We start from the raw sequence: 22,301 nt of genomic DNA on the forward strand, positions 1-22,301 counted from the left end.
GACTTTGTTGACAAGTTGGCCTTGTGGTTAGTCTACTGATTCCATAGTATAAGCTCTGGGTGGAGGGGGGGGGGTCACAGAAAAATTCTCCTTGCCCAGATATATCTATCCCATTTGGGTGCCATCGAATTCTGCTCCAGGAACTGTCTTATAGAATTATTTGAAGGGATTTGGGGAGAGTTCCGAGGAATCACTGCCTTTCCTCTGCCATCTTTGCTCTGCCCAGCTCTCTCAAATCTGCTTAACTTTTTTTTTGCCATAGAATTCTAACATTACTTACCAATTACAGTATCATGGCCCTTTAAAAGGCAAACCCATAATAGCCAGCATTCATAGTGCTTTAAGGTTTGCAAAGCTTCTTGCAAATATTATATAATTTTATTCTCACAGCAACCCTGGGCAGCCATTGCTATTATTATCCCTGTTTTCAAGACAAAACAACCAAGACAGGCAGATGTTAAGTGACTTGTCCAGATTCACATAGCTAGTCTACTCTGGATTTGAACTCAGGTCTTCCTGACTCCAAAGCTAGTGCTCTATCCACTCCAAGACTGAGCTCACATTAGACTAAATTTGGTTTTTGATAGTTTTTCTTTTTTCTTTTTGTTTTTTTTTGGGGGGGGGCAATGAGGGTTAAATGACTTGCCCAGGGTCACACAGCTAGTAAGTGTCAAGAGTCTGAGGCTGGATTAGAACTCAGGCCCTCCTGAATCCAGGGCTGGTGCTTTATCCACTGTGCCACCCAGCTGCCCTTGGATAGTTTTTATATCCAAATGCAGCATGATCGAGTACAAGGGGAAAGCAGGCCTTGGAATCAAGAGATCTGAGTATGAATCATGAGTCTTACCATTCCTGTGTGACCATGGTAACTAACTTCATTCTCTGAGCTTCAGTCTCCTCATTTATAAATGGGAACAATAATACAATAATACTAAGAGATTGTACCTCACAAGGTTGTTGTGAGAAAGATATTTTGTCCACCTTGAACCACAATATGAATGTGAGTTTTCATTTCTTCCTTATGACAAGAGTTATCTGCAGATGGCTGAGATCACTGGGCCACCAGGTGAAGGCATGAATTGTAAAGTGCTGTCAGAGGGGCAAAATTTAACAAAGGGGAAATGAGAATCACAGAACTTGATTTTCCTCAACTTCTTCTTCTTCTTTTTTTTGGTGGGGCAATGAGGGTTAAGTGACTTGCCCAGGGTCACACAGCTAGTAAGTTAAGTGTCAAGCATCTGAGGTCAGATTTGAACTCAGGTACTCCTGAATCCAGGGCCAGTGCTTTATCCACTGTGCCACCTAGCTGCCCTTCCTCAACTTCTATTCTTGTAAAAGTTTTGAATACTTCACAGTTTTGCCTTGGCCAGACCTCTTCTGTGTAAATGTCATTATTCTTTCATCTACTCCTTCCAACAAATCTTTTGTATATGATATCCCAAGCATCATTCTATTTATATAACCTCTCTCTCTCTCTCTCTCTCTCTCTCTCTCTCTCTCTCTCTCTCTCTCTCCAACCTATTTCATTGGAAATTGGAACAGGGATCATTCTGTAAGGAAAAATCCTGTATTGAAGTAAATACTTCCTACTTTGTAACTTACCCTCCTAGAGAATAAATACCATTTGACCCTTGCCAAGCACAGTTCTTGAGACTGAACCTCCTATTGTAAAATGGGCACCTCTGGAAGATCCCAGTAGAATAAGTCTTCAGCCACTTACTGGTTCAGTATTCAAAAAATAAACCTAGATCTTAAACTCAGGGGTAATAAGTACTCCATGAAAAGTCATCCAAAAATCTTTAAAAAATTAATGCAATTTCCTTTCTCCTAATAGTGTCACTAATAATTTCAGATTTACAAAGTAATTTCCCTTTAAGGCATAGTAGATCATAAAAATATTGCTGTCCCCATTTTATAGCTGAGAAGCTGGAGGCTCAGAAAAGTGAAATGACTTGCTCAAGGAAATGATGTTAGTAAGAGTTGGAGCCAAATTGCCAAATTGAAAAAGTAATATAGGGGGCAGCTGGGTGGTATGATGGATAAAGCACCTGCTCTGGATTCAGGAGGATCTGAGTTTAAATTCAGCCTCAGGTACTTGACACTCACTGGTTGTGTGACCCTGAACAAGTCACTTAACCCTCATTGGCCCGCAAAAAAAAAAAGTACCAAAAAGAAATGAGGAGCAGGATTGCATGAAAAATGCAATCCATCTACAGAGAAAGAACTGATGATATCTGAATATAGATTGAAGTATATTTTTTTTTGTTTTTGTTAGTTCCACTTTCTAAAGTTTTTTTGTCTGTTGTGTTTTGCATGACTGCATATGTATAACATATTAATTTTCTTGAGTTCTTAAGGGGTATGGGAAGGGAGGGAGGAAAAGAATTTGAAACACAAAGTTTTAAAAATTGATGAGAAGATTTGTTTTTACATGTAACTTGAGGGGTGGGTGGGAAATAAATAATAAAGAAAGAAAAGAAAAGTAACAGAATTAAAGGACCATAGAATCTAAGAATTGGGGAAGACCTCAGTGGTCATACACTCCAATGCATAAATATTTCCTTCTACACTATTCCCACTGTGGGGACCAATTTTTAATTGGGGAGTGCTAGCTAAGCGGCTCGCCTCAATATTGGGGCAAGGAAGGAGACCGGCAGCCTCCCTCAAAACAAAACAAGATTTATTTTAACAAGAATGAATTTAAAACAACAACAACAAAAAAAAAAACCCACAAACAGGATCAGTAGGATCAAGGGAAAGGAAATAAAATGGGGAAAGGGAAATTATAATACCTGAAAAAAAAATACCACCTCCCAGGAATCAGCTGAAAATACACAGCAGAACGCCTGTCGCTTTCCAGCTTCCACCTGGAATGCCCAATTCTCCTCCCCCAAACCTAGAAACACCCCACACAGCCCCAGCCAATGGGACGGCCTCTCTGACAGTCACATGACTGCCCTCACTAGGCTTCCAATCATTATAATTTTGCCAGGCCCATGGAGGCGTTGGCGAGTGGTGATGATGTGAGGTGCCAGAGCCCTGGCAACGGCTACAACCAGTGGGTGGAGCACTGTGCTGTTTGCGGAGCCCCAGGCCAGTGGGTGCTATAACAATTAATTCTTTACACCACCCAGTGGTTATCTAGCCCTTGTCTAAACCCAGTTCTTTTAACTCCAGACCCAGTGTTCATTCCACTCATCACACTACCAACACCTAGTCAATAAGGGAAGGCTAAAATCATGGTATATCTGGATTTCAGGATTCCATTTTAATTCTCATCATGTCTAGATAACATGAAGCAGATTCCAAGAGTCCCATCATATGGGCATTTGGAAAGGTTGTGATCTGCATTGTTATAGAAAATGCCCATATTACAGAGATCACAGGGCCATTGTAGCACTGGGCTAATGGAAATCGCCACCTGAATGCATTGTCTTCTAGCTCACATTTCTCCATCTTGCCCATAAAATGCTAGTTGTTAAATGCTTTTCTGTTCTAACACTATACACAGGCAAGGTTGTAGAGAGCCAGGGAGAGATGTGACTCTTGATTGGATGAATGCTCAACATTCAACATGTCACTCAATACCTGCAAAAGGGAATAGATTGCTTTATAGAAGTATTTCAAGAGAGAACTTCCACTTTTCTAGCAGTGAAGATCTCCCCGTGCCAACATGCCTCTCACAAAAAATCTCCTGCACCCCTCTCCCAAGGAGGAGAAGCAGAAACACGAGAAGTGCCTGGTGCAGAGTCCGAACTTGTATTTCATGGCTGTAAAGTGCCTGGGCTGCTATAAACTCGCCACTGTCTTCAGCCATGCACAAACAGTGGTTCTCTGTGTCAGATGCTCCACTGTACTTTTGTCAGCCTACAGGAGGAAAGGCAAGACTTACAGAAGGATGTTCCTTCAGAAGGAAGCAGCACTAATGACTGAATCAAGATAAATGAGGAAGTGTAAAGAATAAAACAAATTTGGGGGAAAAAAAGAGAGAGAGAGAACTTCCAGATAGGCAGTTAAGGAGAAAAGGACATGTATGGCCCCATCATATGCTTTGACTTCCACAGCCCCAATATATCTGAAACCAAATTATGTATATGACGTAAATCCTTCATTCAGGTAGGTAGCATCATTCTCTCATCCATTTACAAGTCACATTTTCCCTTGACCCCAAGCACAGCCTAGGGTTATGCCTCCCCCACTCACTTGAGTAAAAGTGGATGTTACAAGAGAAAATCAATGAACAACTTATAGCTTTGTCAATAAGATGGAAATATGTTGGCTAGGACATAATGCATTCAATTAGTTGGATTTCAAGATTCCAATGCTACAATGGCTCTGTGATCTCATTAACTTGGGTATTCCCTCCAAGTGTGCAGAGTACAACCTTTCCATTTCTACCCATAATATGAGACTTTTGGAGCCTTCTTCATATTTCTCTTGACATGGAAAAGATACCAATAAAACATCCAAACTGTCCGTCAGTTATCTCTCTTTACTGTGTATTATTAATCCATCTTTTTCAGTCATGTACTTTTTTCCTTTTTTTTTCTTTCTCTCTCTCTTTCTTTCTTTCTTTCTTTTTTTGGCAGGGCAATGAGGGTTAAGTGACTTGCCCAGGGTCACACAGCTAGTAAGTATCAAGTGTCTAAGGCCAGATTTGAACTCAGGTCTTCCTAATTCCAGGGCTTGTGCTTTATCCACTGTGCCACCTAGCTGCCCCCATCATACACTTTTTCATGAAATATTTGAACAGTGTTACCCCCCCCCAAATACCAATTAGTTGATCAATGGATGAATTTCAGACTAAGGGGATGTCTCCTAAGGCTTTAGCAAAGAAAGAAAAAAAGGGTGGGGGGTGGAGGAAGGAAAGAAGGAAGCAAGGAAGCAAGAAGGAAGGAAAGGAAGGGAAGGAGGAAAAAGCATTTGTTGAGTGCTTCCTCTGCTCTAAGCACTGTGCTAAGCACTGGACTTACAAATATAGGAGCTTGAGGCAACACTGAACTTCTAGGATCTTGCATTCTAATAATGGAGTGTTTATTACATTTTAACAATAAAGAATTTTGTACTATACCTTACACTGATCATATACTTATTAACAATTTGGATGAAGACCTAAAAGGTAGGATTGCCAAATTGAAAGATAACACAGAATTTAAAAAAACATAGACTCAAGGCAGCTAGGTGGCCGAGTGGATAGAGCACCAGCCCGGAGTCAGGAGGACCTGAGTTTAAATGTGACCTCAGACACTTAACACTTACTAGCTGTGTGACCCTGGGCAAGTCACTTAACCCCAATTGCCTCACAAAAAAAAAACCCCAAAAAACAAAAACAAAAAAAACAAAACATAGACTCTAAGATTGGACAAAACCCCAGGAGTCCTATACTTCAGCCCATGAATAATCTCTTCTACACTGTTCCATAAAGTTATAATCCAGCTTTTGCTTAAAGTCTTTCACTGAAGGAAAAGAATAACTAACATCTCAAATAGCTAGGTGGTACAATGGATTAAGTGATGGATCTAAAGTCAAGAAGACCTGAGTTAAAATCCAGTTTTACTGGTTGTGTGATCCTGGACAAGTCAACCTCTATCTGCCTCATTTTCCTCATCTGTAAGATTCAGATATAATAGGATGCACCTCCCAGGTTTTTTGTGAGGATAAAATGAATAATAATTGTTAAGTGCTTTTCAAGCTTTACAATGCTATAAAGATAGCTGTTATTATTTAATTAATAAAGTCTAGAAGTCTAGAAGAACAGGTAATTTGGGGTGGGGCAATGAGGGTTAAGTGACTTGCCCAAGGTCATACAGCTAGTAAATGTCAAGTGTCTGAGGCTGGATTTGAACTCAGGTCCTCCTGAATCCAGGGCTGATGCTTTATCCACTGTGCCACCTAGCTGCCCCCAGAACAGGTAATATATTGAATGAAAGAATTAAAATTCAAAAATATTTTCACAGGCTAAAAAAATGAGCAAAAATAAAACAAAAATTAAGAAAGAATTATAAAATTCTGGCCTTAACGTCAAAGAATCCAAATAAATACAAAATGGGGGATATTCATCTAAAAAACAGTGCACTAAAAAACACCTGAGGGCTTTCAGTCTATTTCACCTTCAACCAGAATAACCAGTATAATGTACCATCAAAAAAGTTCATGTAAACTTAAAATCTGGTAATAGAGTTATAGTATTTAGGACAAGGGAGGTAACAGTCCCTTGCATTGCTCTGCAATAGACAATAGCTTGGGGAAAAGACTTAGAGGAGGCTATGATAATTGTCTTCACAAATTTGAAGGGCTGTCATGAGGGATTAGATTTAGCTCAACTCTTTTGAGCTGCAAACAATAAGACCAAAGGGTAGAAGTTAGAGGGAGGCATATTTCAGTACAACATTAGAAAAAAGCCTTTCTAACAAGTAGGATCGTCCAGAAATTGAATGGGCTCTCTTGAAACATGGTGAGCTCCTCCGCACTGCAAACATTCAAGTAAAGGCTTTGGATATTGTAGATGGGGGTTTCTGCCTCAAGTTAGAAGCTGAGTTGATGACCACTAGAGCTCCTTCTAACTCTTTTCAATTTTATGATTTTGCTTTAAGTACTGGGAAAAGGAGACTGCTAGTATATCAAATGAAGTGAAGAGAGATTACTTCCACTTCATGCTTATGCTCTTTTTTGGTTTTAGGCATGAGTATAAGGCTTGAGTCTCTGTCTGGAAGGGAAAGGGGATAGGAAAAGAAGCTGGAGAGGAAGGGAAATTGGCCTTAATACCAATGGGATCATTGTTTATGTGATAATGTTTAGACTGCACTTGTATATATTGTTTCTCTCTGCTGATAGAATGTAAGCTCCTTGAGGCCAAGGGCTATGTCGATCAGTCAATTGACAAACATATGTTAAGTGCTTATTGTGTGCCAGGCATTATGCAAAGTGTTGGATAGATAAGGAAAGGCAAAAAAAGTTCCTGGCTTCAAGGAATTCACAGCCTAATTTGGGGAGGCAACATGCAACTAACTGGGTACATATAAGATATAAAACGTATAGATTAGAGGTAATTTCAAAGGGAAGTATTAAGGGGTATAGGGAAAGGCTTCTCACAAAAGGTAGGATTTTAGATGAGAATTTAAGGAAGTTAGGAGGCAGAAATGAAGAGGAATAATATTCCATGAATAGGGGACTTCCACTGAAAAGGCACTCAGTTGGGAGATAGGATATCTAATGTGAGTAACAGAAAGGAGACCAGTGTCATTGGATCATAAAGTATGTACACAAAAGTGAGTAAGAAGGGAGTAAACTGTAAGAAAAGTGGAAGAAGATTTTATTCTTCCCTTTAGGTATTCCCAGTGCCTAGAACACAGTAGGTGTTTAATAAATGGTTGCTGTATTGAATTTATTTCAACTAGTTATTGCAAATCAGTGACTCCTTAACAGATAAGCTACCATATAATAGGAAGCTGATTTTTAAAAATTATTCCTTCATATAACTTAAAGTGATTTTACCTATTATCTAGTTCAACCATATCCATTTACAAATAAGTACACATCTGCCCCAGAGAGGTAAGTGACTTGTTCAGTAGAATGTAAACTCACTGAGGCAACAATTATTTATTTATCCTTGTTGGGTTTTTTATCCCTATTGCTTGGCACAGAATTTAAGAAATGCTTTGTGATTGGTTGATTTCTGGAGATTACGCAGCTAATTAATGAGAGTCAGGACTAGAATTCAGGCTTCCTGATTCCCAATAATACTTCTTTTCCTGTCCTATAGAAAAATTATTCCCCCACCTACTCATCCCATACATGGACTGAGGGATGGAGGAATGAAGTAAAAAAAAAAAAAAGGATCATATTTCTATTCCTTCATATAAATTAACATTTCTGAATTTCTCACACTGCAGTATTATAAGCATCTCTCACTACTCTCTAATTGGTCTCCCTATTTTCAGTTTCTCCCCTCTTTGATCTATCCTTGGTACAACTGTGCCTGTCTGATCTCCCGCCTCCAGTGAAGAAGAGAAGTGAGGTTCAACTTTCTCTCTGACTGGGAGCCTTCTATCTCCTCCTGCTGCACAGAGAAAGAAGAAAGGCAGCTGGGGGGCCTGGGCTCAACTCCCTTCTATACCAACATGACTTCCATCTCCCCCTAAACCACATGACTACCCCCTCCTGCTATACCTGCCTAATCCAGATCTCCCACCTGAGCTCCTTTATGAAGAGAAGCAACCCTCCATCTGACCCAGGACCTTTGATTTCTTGCATGTCCCCTAAGAAAAGAGGAAAAGCCTACAGGCTTAACTTCCATCTCTTTTTTTCCCCTAATTACATGTTAAAACAATTTTTAACATTTTTTTATATTTTTGAGTTCCAAATTATATCCCTCCCTCCTTTTCTTCCCTCCCCTCTCCTTGAGATGATAAGCAATCTGATATAGGTTATATATGTGCAATCATGTAAAACATTTCCATATTAGTCATTTTGTACAAGAAGACAAATAAAAAAGGATGGAAGGGAGGAAGGAAGGTATGGAAGGAAGGATGGAAGGATGAAAGGAAAGAAGGAAGGAAGGATGGAAGGATGGAAGGATGGAAGGAAAGAAGGAAGGAAGGAAGGAAGGAAGGGAATGAGAGAGAGAAAGAGAGAGGGTCGAGGGAGAGAGAGAGAGAGAGAGAGAGAGAGAGAGAGAGAGAGAGAGAGAGAGAGAGAGATCGAGATCGAGATCAAAGGTAGTTTCTGATACTGTCTGAATACGTACTGACATTCCTTCAAATAACTTAATTGTTCAATTCCTTAGCCTACAAACTTCCCATGACTTACTCCTCCACCCGACCTCAGTTACACATACCCTTCAATGTGCCATCACCCCAAACGAAACATGACCATGTTGAAGAACTCTGAAATCCCCTTATATATTGACCCCTTATAAGACTGACTTCTTTCTCTGCCTTTCCATGCCAAACCCTACTTTTTGTCCACATCATGACCTCCAATCCCCCAATCCCTCAGTTCTCTCAAGCCATCACTCTTGCACTCTTTTCCCCATCTTAACCTTCTAATAAACCAGACCAACTCTACGCTGTCCTCTTTCCTCGATTCTCTGATTCCCTCATTGAATTACCAGTTGAACCCTGCCGAACTTCCTCCTTGGATCAATCCCATCATCCACCTCCTTTACTCTTATTCATGTGCTGCTGAAAAAAGGTGAAGAAAATCATGCAATCATTCTGTCTAGGCCCACTATAAATTTATGTTGTATAACCTCAACTGGGCCCTCACTTATGCTTAGGTAATCCTTCCAAATTTTCTTTATCAACTCACTATCCCACTCTCCACAGCTGCTCTTCCAAACTTTTTCATTTCTTCTCAAACTTCCCATGACTCCTCTTTTCCCCACCCTCTCAGCTGAGAACCTTAACTCATATTTTATAAGAAAAAAATTAGCCCATTCTCCATCAGCTCCTTCCTCTCCTCTCTTCCTTATATCCTATCACTCAAATGTTTTCTGCCACTTTCTCCTCCTTCACCCCTTTCTCACATGATGATGTACCTTACCAAGGCTAATCCATCTACTTGTTGAAGTAATCCCATTCAATCCTGTCTCTTCCAAGAGATTGCCCCCTCTATATCTCCAACTCTCTCATTTATTTTCAATCTCTATTTTTCTACTGGTGGCTTCACTACCACCAACAAACATGCCCATGTCTCCCCCATCATCAAAAGAACCTCACTAAACTAAACCTCACTAACTAAAATCCCTACTAATTATCATCCAAAATCTCTTTCACTGTTTGTGGCAAAACTCCTTGAGAAGGGCATTAACTGTAGATGCCACCACTTCCTCTCTTCTCAAATTTTTCTTAACCCCTATAATTTGGCTTCCACCTTCATCATGCCACCAAAACTCCTCTCACCAAAGTTACTAGTGATCTTCTAATTGCCAAATCTAATGGCCTTTTCTCAGTCCCCATTCTTCTTTCTTTTGATTTTTCTTTTTTTGGGGGGGTGAGGCAATTGGGGTTAAGTGACTTGCCCAAGGTCACACAGCTAGTTAAGTGTTAAGTGTCTGAGGTTGGATTTTTGAACTCAGGTCCTCCTGAATCCAGGGCAGGTGCTTTATCCACTGCACCACCTAGCTGCCCTAGTCCCCATTCTTCTTGACCTCTTTGCAACCTTTAACATTATGATGCCCTATTCTCCTTGATACTCTTTTTTTCTCTAGGTATTTGGGGCACTACTCTCTCCTGGTCCTCCTCCTACCTATCTGCTCTCTCCTGCTCAGTTTTTGATGTATCTTCATCCAGGTCATGACCACTAACTTCAGGTGTCCCAGATGGCTCTGTCCTGGGCCCTCTTCTCCTCCCCCTCTATACTATTTCAACTGGCAACACACTAGCTATTCTCCAAACTCAATATTCCAACTCTTATCACAAGCCATTGCCCAGACTGTTCCCTGAATCTGGAGTTCACTTCTTCATCTCATTTTCCCAAATCAACTCTTAATTCCCTTCAAAGTCCCAGATTGACCTCCAACTCCTACTGAAGCTTTCCCACATTTCTGTTCCTAGTTGTTAGTGCTTTATTCTCTCCAAATTACCTTAAATTTGTTCATCTGCTTCTAGATTGTACCCTGCCCCCTGCCAATGGAATGTAAGCTCCCTGAAATCAGAGATGGTTTCGTTTTTGGTTTTGCATCCTCAGAACCTCATACAAAATAGGCACTTATTAAATGTTCATTGTTTCATGTCATCTCTTCATTCATTCTCTGTGCTACAAATATCTTTATCAAATAAGTCACCAAACTAGTACAGTCCAAGTCCACATTCAAATAGAAACATCTAAGTGGCAAAGTACGTAGAGCATTGGTCCTGGAGTCAGGAAGACTTGTGTTCAAATCCAAACTCAGATATTAGCTATGTGATCATGACAAGTCACTTAACCTCTGTCTGCCTCAGTTTCCCCAACTTTAAAGTTAAGCTCATAATAGCACCCAGGGTTTTTGTGAGGATCAAATGAGATATTTGTAAAGCACTTAGCATAGTATTTAGTATATACTAATTACTTAATAAAGTTTCTTTTCCTTTTTATTTTAATCAGTCAACAAGAATTCATTAAATGCCTACTATATTCCAGGAACTATGCTAAGCATCAGATATTGAATTACCAAAATGAAATGGTTCCTACCCTTGAGGAGTTTACATTCCACTCTTTCCTTGTTTATTTTGTTTTGTTTTGTTTTTTCCCTACAATTTCGCTTGTAGAAAACCTCAAGATAAGGGTCCAAAAGGAACTTCCAGTAAGTAAAGAATGGCACAGAAAGGGTTGGACTAATGTTATGAATAAAGCCAGGCAAATCCCAATGAATTCAAGTCCCTAGGCAGAGTTCCTGAGAGCAAGTCACTACACTATCCCCCATCTCTGAAACTACGTAAAGCGCAGGTTATTCCATAGGTCATCAAGCAGATGCTTGACTGTCCTCTGGGGTCTGATTGATTTCTCTTGAGTGGAATTAAGATTGGGAGATGAAATGATGATAACATCCTCCAGGGAGAAGCCTTTTACTGTTATCAGCAGTGAGAAGAGCAGGGAAAAAGAGAAGGAAAGTGACAACCCTAAGGGATTGAATATGTAGCTTCTGTTTTTTTCTGGTTACAAGATCAACTAAACTGTCCACTTTCCTCTCCCCCCCTCACCCTTTCTTCCTTTAAGGACTTCCTTCCTGATTAGCTTCCCCAGTGGTTTCTCTATCAGCATGCTTTTCATGAGTGCCCATGTAGAAAACTGCTAATAATTTGGAAGCAGATGTTAGGAAAAAATGACCATCATTCTTTTTATCATCATCCCTGTTATAAGGAGCTCCCAAGTGAGGAAATTTCCCCTACGAATGCAGGTCAGCACTTTTTTTTTTTTTTTGAGCAGGGGTGGGGCACAAATTTTACTTTTAAAGAGATGCCTATAGCAATGGTTCTCAAAATGTGGTCTTTCAAGGCCTGAACATCCCTGAGACCCTTGTAGGAGGTCCTTGAAGTCAAAATTATTTTTATAATACTCAACATTACTTGCCTTTTTTTTTTTTGCAGGGCAATGAAGGTTAAGTGATTTGCCCAGGGTCAAACAGCTAGTGTCAAGTGTCTGAGCCCTGATTTGAACTCAGGTCCTCCTGAATCCAGGGCCAGTGCTTTATCCACTGTGCCACCTAGCTGCCCCCAACATTACTTGCTTTTAAAGCATCCATCCCTTTTCCAACTACATTTCTGTGTGAGGCTGGATTTTCTTCATTTACTTCAACCCAAATAACATATTGCAACAGACTGACTGCAGAAGGAGATATGAGAATCCATTTGTCTTCTATTAACCCAAGAGATTAAAAAGATTTGCAAAAAAATATGTAAAACAAAGCCACATAAGTTGGTGGGGAGTCCTCAATAATTTTGAAGAGTGTAATAGGGTCTTGAGACCAAAAGTTTGCCTGGAACACAAAGTTTAAGTGACCTGTCCATGGTCACCCAGCCAATATATGTCAGAGGCAGAACTCACATGAATCCAGTTCTTCCTGGTTTGGAAGCTGACTCTCTATCCACTATACCACTGCTTTCTCTCTCTTTTTTTTATTACATTAATGCATATTTCTGGAATAAAACAAGAATTTCCATAACAAAGTATAATAAAAAGATGATTGTACATGAAACTGCAAATCTACTATGTAAAACTTGCTATTCCTTTCAAATATGCAATAAAATAATCATGTAAATTTCTTTTTCTCCTTTTTTTCTACTTTACCCCCACCCTGCCCTAGAGATGGCCACCATTAGACACAAATAGGCATGTATGTATGTTTGTACACATATGTATACATGCATGTGCACATACATATTTAAGAATTATTCTACACCTATTTCTATTTATCAGTTCTTTCTCTGTATGCAGATATCATCTTTTTTCATACGTCCTTTGTAGTTAATTTGGGTATTTATAAAGTCAAATAACGTATTCAAAGTCATTCTTAAAATAATATTGCTATTACTATATATGCTGCTTCCTTTCTAATGATAATAATAGATAACAATAAAGATAGCTATGACATAATGATAGAGAACTAGACTAGATAGCAGGAAGACCTGGGTTCCAATCCTGCCTCTTACATAAAAGGTCTTTGTGACCCTATGCAAATCACTTTTTCTTTTAGTGCCCCAAGCAACTCTCTGAGACAATAAACTGTAGTGTAGATACAGAGCCATCAACATGTGTAAAGGAAGAGACCAAGAGTTCCCTATAACAATAAAAAATAAATAATTTTACTATATATCGAATGCTTTCAATGTGTTTAACACCAAAAACAAATTGAAGGAAGGAAGGAAGGAAGAGTTTCAAGCTTGTGTTCTGCCATCAAATAGCACCATAGACCATTTAAAAAAATGAATGACTCTGACAAGCAGTATTTGTGTATGGGAAGAGGGAGGAAGAAGATAGGGATGAATGGATATGTACATGTATTTTAAAGTTGTGGTTTAAAGTTTTTGCCCTTTTAAAATTTTTCTATGGGGATACTTTTTTTTGTAATAAACATTTTTATTTATAGTTTGGAGTTCCAATTTTTATCCCTCTTTCCCTCCCCCACCTCTCTGAGGAAGCAAACAATAAGATATGGGTTATACATGTATGATTATGTAAAACATTACCTAATTAGTCATTTTGTACAAGAAAACTTGATTAAAAGAAAAAATGAAAGAAAGTGAAAAATAGCATGCTTCAGTCTGTTCTATCAATATCAGTTCTTTCTTTGGAGGTGGATAGTATGTTTCACCAATAGTCCTTTGGGATTGTCTTGGATCATTGTATTGTTGAGAACAGTCAAATCATTCACAGTTCTTCATCAAACAGTATTGCTGTCTCTGCGCACAATGTTCTCTTGGTTCTGCTCACTTCACTATACATCATTTCATACATGTCTTTCCAGGCCTATCTGAAATCATCCTGCTCGTCATTTCTTATAGCACAATAATATTCCATCACCATCATATACCACAGCTTATTTAGTCATTTCCCAATTGACGGGCATTCCTTTGATTTCCAATTCTTAGCCACCACAAAAAGAGCTGCTATTAATATATTTTTTTAAACTATCAGTATTTTTGTACAAATAGGTCTTTTACTGTTTTGGGGGATGTCTTTGGAATATAAACCTAGCAGTGGTATTGCTGGATCAAAGGGTATTCACAGTTCTATAATACTTTGGGCATAGTTATGAATATACTTTTTAAAAACACTCCTTCATATGGTGGTCTCTAAAATCAGTAAATGCAATAAAAAGAACCTTATAAATGAGGGCATTTCCATATACACATATATACAGGAGTCAGCTGCTCCCTTATCTGTCTATCTCCCATACTCATTAGAAACTCCCTGGGTTTTTCCATTTTCAATGACAGCACTTTCCCTTTTCCTTTTCTCTTTTCTTAGAGTGATCATAACATTGATTTTAAAATATGATGTGAGCTACTAAATAGAATTATTAAAAGCATATTTCTGCCTACAATTCAGAAATTATTTTAAGGCCCACCTCCAGGTTGCTTCCCACACTGATTAACTGGAAAACAGTGACTCTTTCCAGGTCCTTTTTAATATTGCTCTTGGAAATTGTCTCTTAGAGGTTTTATGCTGAGTTATCAAATTAGACCCATCGATTTTTTTTTCCATGTGTATGTGTGTGTGTGTGTGGGGGGGGGGGAGATTCTGCTTTTATGAAGTAATAATGAACTGAGCAAAAAGGCTTAGCTATGATTATGTCAACAGTTTAGAACTAATCTGTATCCAAACTCAATAGAGGATTCCATTCACCTCAAAAAAAAAAAAATACACAAACGGAAAACAGCTTGGTGAGGGAGGGCATTAGCTTACGGGCCAAATGGGGAGAGATTTGCATACAGTTGAGACAATTAAAAACTAGGGTCCTCATCATTATGATGAGATGAAACTGGGCTGACTGAGGATCCCATCAAATGCTCAGACTGGCTCTCGGCTTACTCCCTGGATAGTAGCAGAATTTACAGGCAACTTAAATTTTATTTTGCTTTATATTTCATCAGCTGGCTTCTCCCAAAAATCACAAATACAGCAAAATGCCAGGGTCGCAGAGAATATTTTGCCACATTTCTCAAAAGACCATCTCCTGAGCCAGGCATTTGAATCAAAAGGACTTCTGGGATGGGATTTTCACTCAGAGATCTCCATTCTTAGGTGGATTAAGAGGATTAAAAACCATTAAATGACCATCCTCCAACTCCCTAAAGCAGATTTGCCTTTTTTTTCTATCCCCCTTCAACAGGGGCAGACTTTGGGAGTGACAAAGTACCACACAAAAGGGCTCCCTTAGCATGACAAAAGGTGAAACAATCTGCAGAACAGCCCAAGGACCAGACAATGACGTCCATGCAGTCTCCTCAGCTCATTTCCATCAGAACAAATGGTATCAAACTTGGCAATGGCATTGTTCTAGAACTTGAACACGGGGCTGGGGTTTTTTTTTCCTTCCCATCCGAAGCTCAAGGTGTCATATTAATTATTTAAATCTTTAGAAGATTTCAGCTGTACCCTCCAAGGCTCTGCTCAGTGCCAGAAGGTCTCCAATCTGCATTAGCTTTTGTTAATTAGAGCTGAAACAAGGGCTTTGATCTCAATGAATATAATAACCAAAAAAAAAAAAAAAGCAAAACTTCCTGGGTGATTTATCTTTTACCTATTTTCTGCCTTTGCTGTTTTTCCACTCTATTAGACTTTGATTTACCTTGTCTGGGTAACATTAAACAACTTAGGTACAAAAGAACTTAAACAGCTTCAAAAGCCTCACTGAAATGATAGTTAAATGCTACATGAAGTGATCTTGTTATCTTTAAACTTTGACAGAATAGAAGGCTGGTATGATTTTTACTTTATTTTGTTTTATTTATTTATTTACTTCAGGGTAGGGGGTGTCAGGGGGTTGGCTTATAGATACAGGCCTACTGATGTCAGATATCACAGGTTTTCCTGTTGGGATTGATCTTCCCTCATTAAGTCCCTTGTTTCTAGAACTGCTGCACTAATAAAACAGGAAGCCAGTGCTAGCCTGCAAGATGTTCTTCCCATAACTGACTTAGCTTTTCAGTTGAGAGCAGTGCTTAGATCCAAGGGGGTCACCACCAAGGGCTTGCCTTGTTAAAATTTTGCTCATTTACATTCCTCTCATTGAAAAAGCACTGAGAGAGAGAGAGAGAGAGAGAGAGAGAGAGAGAGAGAGAGAGAGAGAGAGAGAGAGAGAGAGAGAGAACACAAGAGAAGAGTTAATCAAGCACCAAGGAAATGAAAAATCTATCCAATTTTTGTGAAACCCAGTTTCTACAGATAGTTTCTTCAATGACAGCCTGCTATTCTTCTCTGAAATAACCCCTAAAGCTTAAGTGTATCAGGCATATGGGGTATATTTTCAACATCATCTATAAAGGGCTATAGGTGGAGCCCTCATTAATGACAATGCTTGATCCCAGGGATGAATCTCTATCTATGACAGGAGGCTTCCTATGGAATAATTTGGTCAAGTGTCATTCATTGGCTGGCAGTGGTTCACCCATCTGAGGAGCAAAATAAAAGGAAGCTTCCTGAAATCTGGATAAAGATACACAGAATTGAAGTGATTTGTTCTTTAAATGTCATAGATAAGAATAATCCTAAGATTCCATTTTACCGATCTAAGAATGATTAAGTTGAATGCTGAAAGGTTTCTTACAAGTTAGTGGTTTTTTGATTACTTGGCTTGCTTTGTTAAAGAGATCTGGCATTTTAAAGTTAATTTATTATCCGTAAAATATATGTGATTTTCACATACTTAATGATGAAGTACTTTATCTAAAAGGCACTTAGAACAGAATAATACATTTTCTTTTCTAGCCTTTTCAACCAATCTTCTCTGATGCCTTGATATTGTATCCCAGAGAGCCTATCTCCAATGCAAGTAGACAGTTCCAATCACTGACCAAATGAAACTTAGTATTTGTACTTACTTCAGAGGATATGTTGCCATAGTAGGCCATCCATCAATCAAGCTCCCAAACAACAAGCTTGATTCATAGGAAGCTTTGAGAGGAAAGTACTGCAAGCTCTGCAATATTGCCAACAATAGGATTCCCTTCTCCAGTGCCAAAAGCATCAATAACTCAACCAAGATTAAATCAGGTCACAGAAATCACAATGTTGCTTTCGTTGTTATGGACAAAATGAGGCAACCGATAGTCCCGTTAGAAGCTAAACTCTCCCTGGTGAAACCCCATCTTAAATATTGTGTTCAATTCTGAGTACCACATTTTAAGAAGGAAATCGATAAGCTAGGAAACCTACAGAGGACGAAGACCTGAACAATGAAGAACCTTGAAATTATTCCAGCTGAGGATATTGAAAGGCCCAGAAAAGAGAGGACTTAGGCCACGTGGAGGATTAGGGTAGATGACAAAGCTGCCTCTAAGTATTTGAAAGGCATTTCTATGGAAGATGGTTAATTTTTGAGTCTTACCCCATAGAGCAATACTAAAAGCAATAACTGGCAGCTACAATAAGGCACATTTCTGCTCCATCTAAGGATAAATTTTCTAGAAGTTAGAGCTGTCCCAAAGGGAATGAACAGGCTATCTCAGGAAGTAGCAGGCTTCCCCTCTCTGGAAGTCTTCATCCAAAGTCTGAGTAACCACTTGTTGGATATTTTGTAACAGGCATTCCAGTTCAGACAGAGTTAGGGCTATATGGAGTAGCAGAAAAATACACTAGTCGGAAAACCAGAGTTCATATCTCTCCCTTATCAGATGAGGAAACTAGGTAAGTCATTCATTGGTCTGAGCTACATATAGGAAGGCAAATTGACCTTAAGGATCCAATGTTTTTGACATGTTTTCACTGGTAAGTGGAGATGAAATCAAATTTGTGAAAATGTTCAACATTTGTCCTCAATACCCCTCACCTCTTTTTTAGCTTCTCTTCATTCTGAGTTACCCAGCTACATCCTAAAAATTCATTACCATTAGAACTTATATATCCTGGGATAAGAGACCATGATAAGAGATGAAAAGGCATTGCAACAGGGTTTAATTAGTCAGATAAACTTGCCCCCATGGACAAGAAGAGCAGCATGGCATTGTAACATAATGGATAGAGTTCTCAACCAAGAAGCCCTAAGTTCATATCCCAGCTCTGACACTTATTAGTTCTGTTACCATAGGCAAATCATTCACCTTCTCTGAGACTCAATTTTCTTATTAGCCAAATGAAGATCATAATACTTCTATCTTACAAGGTTGTTGTGAGGCTCAAATGTGAGGATGCATAATAAGCACTTTGCAAACATAAAATGCTACACAATTGTCACTTATTATTAAACTAAGTTATACATCCCAGATATAATAGATGGAGGAACGGCAAAAAAAAAAAAATGTCTGAGGAACAAATCATAAATCCAGCCTACCACCTGTTTTCATATGGCCTGTGAGATGAGACATTTTAAAATTCAATAAAACTTTATTTTAAAACGTAAAAAACATTCTAAGCTCACTAGAAAATGGACTGGTTTGGCTCAAAGGCCCACAGTTTATTGACACTTGTACTAGAGAATTATGTGACCTAACCTCAGTTTCCTGACCTTTAAAATGATAGAGATGAACTAGGTCAGGTTCAACTTCAAAAACTGAGGTGCATGAACCTTTTTGTATATTTTGATAACTGTATTCCAATAGAAGGGGTTTCTTTTGTAATGTTATGTATTTCATGTATGTGTTTAAAAATATTATCCTGGGAAGGGCTCCATAGGCTTAATCAGATTTCCAAAGAGGTCTGTAACACAAAAAAGTTAAGAAACCCTGGATTAGATTGTCTCTAATGTCTCTTCTGTCTTAACGTTTCTATGACTGATCTCAACACTCTCTAATTCAGATCCACTTGTTTGCAGGTCTTCAAAGACTGATTTTAACCTGAAGTCACCTGAGACTCTAGCAGACTGAGGAATGGATAAGAATCACTGGGAATATGGCAGAGGCAGGAAAGCACTTTTTTCATGCCTTTGAAAACACATTATATGGTTTGCCACACTGTATATAGGATGAGATCTGATCATTGGGATTGGTCAGGGTCATAGAGTGAGCTTTCAGAAGGGGCCTGAGAAGTGATCTAGTGATCTCTTTATTTTACAAGTGAGGAATAATAACCTGCCCAAGTGTACACAACTAACTACCTTATGTCGGAGCCCAGACTAGTAGCCAGGTCCCTTAGTTCTCTGTCCAATTATTTTTTCATTATCCCTGAAGCTAAGTTCCCATCGATTCATGTGATGGAATTAAATAGAAAGAAGCAAGTATACAGTTTTAATGCTGGACTCATTTTTACACTCATTTCCCAATCTAGTGAACATTTTCCCAAATGCCATTCTATGGAAAATTTTCCATGGATTTACCTAGGAAATAGCTATACATGATCTGAATTGTCTGTATACTATTCCTCATGACAAGAGGTCACACATCTTCATGTCATCCTTCACCAAAACTGGGCCCATTTTTTCCATTCCTTTACTATTCCAATAAATGGAATTCTCACATTTACCAAGTTATTTTGGGAATCAAATCAATCAGGATCACAGATTTATGAAGTACCTATGATGCATTCAGAATTGGACTCAGTACTCTGAAGGAGGAGCTAAAAGGGGGGAAAGGTAATATAAGGCATGATTTCTGCCTTCAAGGAGTTTATAATCTAGTTAAGGGACATAAATTCTATGGAGTGTGGTTCAGAACATGGGACTGTAGGAGTCTACAATCCAGAGCTTTAAAAACATATAGAGGGGGCAGCTAGGTGGCACAGTAGATAGAGTACCGGCCCTGGAGTCAGGAGGAACTGAGTTCAAAGCTGGCCTCAGACACTTGACACTTAATAGCTGTGTGACCCTGGGCAAGTCACTTAACCTTCATTGCCCCACAAAAAATAAAATAAAAAGAACATATTAAACAACCTCTTGATTTTACACATGAGGAATAATCCTAAAAAGCTTGAGTGACTTCATCCAGGTTGCACAGGAAGTATGGCAAAAATGAGGTTTGAACCCAGGTTCAAATTTGCCTCCAAATCCAATGATTTTTTTCCATTGTACCATGCTGTTTTCTACAAAATTTTGAAGAAGGATGTGATCAACAAGGTCTGGAGTTGTATGAGAAACTAGTATTTATTTATAAAATCCTTCCCTTCATACCTTAGAAATTGATACAAACCGAAAGGAAAACTAGATATGAGCTACAGAGTCTCCCCTTGTCCTTTTCCCACACCAAACTTCTGCACAACCATGTATAACTGTGGTATGATCTCCTTCAGTAAAAGAAAATTATGGCATACATGCTTGGGATGTCTTAAGTAATATGCAAGTGGGCCATGTGAATTTAGGAAGTTTGGAGTGAGCAAGTCCATGGCAATGTCTGCCAAAGAGATCATCTAAATTTTGCTCTTTAGAAGAAGATCTGGAAATCTCAGTGTATTTATAAGAAGCAATGCAGTTTTATGAAAAGATACCACAATGTTTGGAATCTTCTAAGCAATGGAGTTGAGCCCTTCTTATTATCTATGTGACATTGGGCAATAAGTCTTCAGTTTCCTCATCTATAAAATGAGGATGGCAATATTTTATACCCCCTTCCTCCACTCACAAGGTTATTTTTGAGGAAATCACTGTAAATCATGAAGCGCTATATATATGAACTGTGAATCATTATATAATGGACAACTGAGCTTTCTTGATGTCAAGAGTGCATGGTAAATAAAATAGAACAGGTCAATAAGCCCAGCCCTTATGAGCATGCACAGAATGCCCTTAGCATTGGAAGAGGCAGGAGATCCTACTTCTGGAAAGTCATAATGATGTGTGATAGAAGTATTTTGGAAAAACTATAGAGCCTGGCCAATATTTTTTCGCTTAACCCTGTCTGCCTCAGTCCCCTCATCTGTAAAATGATCTGGAGAAGAAAATGGAAAACCACTCCAGTATCTTTGCCAATCAGGTCATGAAGAGTTGCATACAACTATAACATTGTAAGTTATGAAAGGTCAGGAGAACAGGCCACCAGGAAGTTGGGGAGTCAAGATGATGCCAGGTTTTTGTTTTTCTTGCTTTTTTCTTGTTTTTTTTTTTCAGGGCAGTTGGGGTTAAGTGACTTGCCCAGGGTCACACAGCTAATAAGTGTCAAGTGTCTGAGGCCAGATTTGAACTCAGGTCCTCCTGAATCCAGGGCCGGTGCTCTATCCACTGCGCCACCTAGATGCCAGGTTTTGTCTAGCCTTGAGGTCCAGAGAAGGGAGAAATGCCCTCCTAGAAACAAGAGCAGCAGTAGCCAAGACAAGAGCTTGTCTAGCAGAGATGCTAGACAATTTGGACATGACCAATGTTATGTCTCAGTTTTCTCATTTGTAAAATAGAAATAATAATGACTTCTACCTCCCAGAGTTGTTGTGAGAATCAAATAAGATAATAATTTTTTTTAATTCCATTTTTAAAGTAATAAGCATTTTTATTTATAATTTTGGGTTCCGATCTTTTTCCCTCCTTCCCTCCTTCCCTCCTTCCCCTCTCTCTTCCCTGAAGTGGTAAGCAATCAGATATGGGTTATACATATACAATTATGTAAAACATTACCTTATTACTAATAAGGTAATAAAAGGGAAAAATGAAAGAAAGTGGAAAATAGCATGCTTCAATCTGTTCCATCAATATCAGTTCTTTCTTTGGAGGGGGATAATATGTTTCATCAATAGTCCTTTGGGATTGAAGATTACAAGGGAAGCAGAAAACTGGGAAAGAGATCATTTTAAAGAGCTAAGCACAGTGTCTGACATAGAAGACACTATGAAAAGTTAGCTATTACTACAATTATTATTAATTATCATCATCATCATTAATCTTCTACTACATTCTGAGGCACTTCTCGTTAATAAAGTTAACCAATACATATATGCCCTCAAACTGAGTATTCACATCCCCTCTGTGACCTTGTTACATCAACCATTATTTATCCCTCATGCATTTTCAGTCATTCCCTGTGTAAAAGCTTCCTCAATCTCAGCCTATGAACATGTATAGCTCTATTTAATACCAAGAAAAAGACAGCTTAGGTGGCTCACTAGATAGAGTGTTGGGCTCGGAGTCATACTCATCTTAGGGAATTCAAATCTGGCCTCAGACACTTACCAGCTGTATGACCTTGAGCAAATCATTTAACCCTGTTTGCCTCAGTGCCCAGTGATCTATAAAATGAGCTGGAGAA

At 38.8% G+C, this 22,301-nt stretch overlaps 1 pseudogene; it reads left to right on the plus strand.

Moving 5' to 3' along the window:
- Positions 1-3,673: 3,673 nt before the first annotated feature.
- Positions 3,674-3,926, plus strand: LOC122745541 (annotated as a pseudogene).
- Positions 3,927-22,301: the final 18,375 nt, after the last annotated feature.

Source organism: Dromiciops gliroides, chromosome 3, assembly GCF_019393635.1.
Source record: "Dromiciops gliroides isolate mDroGli1 chromosome 3, mDroGli1.pri, whole genome shotgun sequence".
Lineage (NCBI taxonomy): Eukaryota > Metazoa > Chordata > Mammalia > Microbiotheria > Microbiotheriidae > Dromiciops > Dromiciops gliroides.